Here is a 3,371-nt window from a genome sequence, read left to right as displayed (position 1 = left end):
TTATTGACATCATAGTTTCAGAACGACATAATTTTCATAAATTTGGTTATGAAACTATGATATACCTATTTTCCCAAAATGAATTCTCCTATAACTTTTCCTGAAAATATACACTAATAGATGGCATAAGCACGAAATGATTCTCCATTCTAATACACTGATTGTAAGTTATCAATGATTATATAATTGCGAGTAGATTTATCTTGAGAAATTAAACAGCTTTGAGATCAAACCAACTTCTTATCATTTCATGCACAAAGGTCTTATAATCTTGATTCAAATAGGCTTAGCTTTGTATGATAAAGTCCTTTTTTTTACAGTGATCAAGTGCCCGAATTAACCCAGCTATGGGGTGCTAGATGTAGGTCTCTTGACCGGGTAAATTATGCAAGGTAGATGGGCGCTTAACAAGCGAAAAATGCCTTACTATCCGTGAAGCTCTAGTTCGGGTTGTTCGAGCAAAAGCTATCCATACCAGCTCCTCAGCCTAGCAGGGTATTAGTTAAACCACAATTTCTACAGCTGGTGCCGTGAGTAGGGGAAAGGAAAAACCAAATATTAAAATATCTCGGAAATAAAAGTTTGATTGTCCATTTAATCACTAACTCATACAGCTGAGGAGCGATACTCATGGATTTTTAAATATTTCGTTTCATTCTTTAGATTTTTTTCCCGAGCTTCTTCCTCCATCCACTGATTCATTATTTAATATTGTATTTCTTTTTATTATTATTTATTCATTTATTTATCAAATATTATCTTTAAAATGAATGCCGTTCTGCCTCGGTGCTCGTCTTAGGCATCAATTTTGGTTCTTAGCTTCTCACTGTGCCTTCATAAAAGAATCTCTCCAAGCGGCAGAAGAAACACCTTCACTTGACCATTCCAACTTGGAACTATTTGATATTTGTGTGACACCAAGACAAGATATTCATTGGCTGGATTCCGGAATAAGGCATTTGGAGATTTGTATTTCATTTTACAATCTCCATCGAAGTAAAAAAAATAATTGCATTGTGAAGCATGCTTCCATGAATAAGTGGTCGCCACTCAGATCTTTTATACAATATATATTCATTTCCTCTATCATTATTCCAGTTAACAAAAATATCTTAGTCGATTTTAAAGCAACTGGTTAAATTTTCCTACAAAAGATTTAAGGTATATAGAGCAGTATAAAATATAATGATCAAACTATATGCAGCCGGACAAATGGTATACGGATCCTTAAGGAAGCAAATCCTCCAAACGCTCAAAAAGCAATTATAGTTATTTTCCCCCAAAATCACCCATTATTTGGATAAGCATTTGATTCTAACAAAATAATCCCGTTATTTATATCCTGTAATAACTATTTCCAATTTTGCCATTTAGTTTCGATAGTTATCAAGTGAATAAAGCACTTACGATAAAGATTGAATTAACAATGTAGTAAAGATTTTACTATATATGCTTAAGATTTTAGTTCAAATGGCAATGCTAGTCCTTCAAGGCCAAGATAGCAGACGGTGAGATGACAAAGCTCAACGATGGGAATGTAAAATAAATTATTAATAAAGGGAAAGTGGCTTAGAGTCTAAAGACTTAAAGGGCGCATACCCCTGAATATGAATAATTTGGGAAATATTTTACAATAAAGTATCCTCACCTATTACGAAATGTTACATTCAATGAATATCTATAAACTGTAAGTAGTTTTGAGCAGTCAATCTAGCATCTGAAAAATAACGATAAGCCTTTGGAAACATAATACAATCATTTCTATTGGAGACATTGCATAATAATGACAAACAATATTTTGATATGCATAAATGTCTAAAAAGGAGTTTATCTGCTGTTACATTACTTCATTAACTAGAGTAAGCTCAAACCATTTGATCTCTCTCTCTCTCTCTCTCTCTCTCTCTCTCTCTCTCTCTCTCTCTCTCTCTGAACGTCCTGTATGTGGGTATAACTCATGTATGGTGTTTTTTATTAATATTTTTTAACATTGAAACATAATTGAAATTACTTTTTTCGTTCATCGGTAACTTGAACAAGACTAATGCTAAAATAATCAAATAAAGCTGTTAACGGAAGGAATTGTTTAGCTACGACACTCCAATATTTTCTACATGATTTTGTGGGTTCATAATATATATATATATATATATATATATATATATATATATATATATATATATATATATATATATATATATCATATACACACATGTGTATATATATAAATATATATATATATATAATTATATATATATATATATATATATATCATATACACACATGTATATATATATATATATATATATATATATATATATATATATATATATATATATATACAGTATATATATGTATATATACATACACACACACACACATATATATATATATATATATATATATATATATATATATATATATATATATGTGTGTGTGTGTGTGTGTGTGTGTGTGTATTCAGTATTTGTATTGGGTATTTGAGACGTCAAATGATGACTGAGAATGAAATATGGCAACTCGATTTGTAACATTTCAATGCTTCCGCTAACAAAGACAGCCGTTTACTGTCTTTAATTCACCAAGGTTGGAGAAGGCTCCGCCCATTTCGTAGCAGTAGTAAGAGGAGCAACTCGTTGTCTGTTTTGTCATGGGAACACTAGAGACATCTGACGAAAGATTTCCCCTGAGTGTCGGCGTTCTTTTGATTCTAACTGTACTTGACATTATTTTCCTCTCTCTCTCTCTCTCTCTCTAAGCTAGTGGTAATCCAGTGCATAAATCCTTATAAATGTCGAAGAACTCACTAATGCCACCCCCTCCCTCACGCTGCTCGGGATCGAACGTGGGCTCACTGGTTTGTGATTCGGGTGTAATATCCCACTGAGAGAGAGAGAGAGAGAGAGAGAGAGAGAGAGAGAGAGAGAGAGAGACTCCTTGGCACAATATGTTAGGGAAAACATGTGGAAAAAGGTAGATCTAATTATAAGATTATGAGAGAGAGAGAGAGAGAGAGAGAGAGAGAGAGAGAGAGAGAGAGAGAGAGAGAGAGAGAGAGGACTCGATGACACAAAGATTGTGAGAAAAAAAAATGATGGAAAACTTAGACCACCTTCGGATTCTTCTACCTATAAAGTTAATTTTTTTTCACAATAGAGAAAGAGAAAAAAAATCCTTGACACATTATGTTTGAGGGGAAAGTGTAGGAAAATTTAGATCTAACTAAAAAGGTCCACCCACTTTCTGGGGGGGGGGAGGGGTTGAGGAACCTTTCCTTTTCTGTAGCCCAACCTCGTACATGTACTTTTCAATATTTTCTATCGCTTCAATTTAGCATGTGTGCAATATTTTCCTCAAATTTCTTTCATCTT

The sequence above is a fragment of the Palaemon carinicauda genome, chromosome 20, assembly GCF_036898095.1.
Source record: "Palaemon carinicauda isolate YSFRI2023 chromosome 20, ASM3689809v2, whole genome shotgun sequence".
NCBI lineage: Eukaryota > Metazoa > Arthropoda > Malacostraca > Decapoda > Palaemonidae > Palaemon > Palaemon carinicauda.
Note: the sequence above shows the minus strand (reverse complement) of the source record.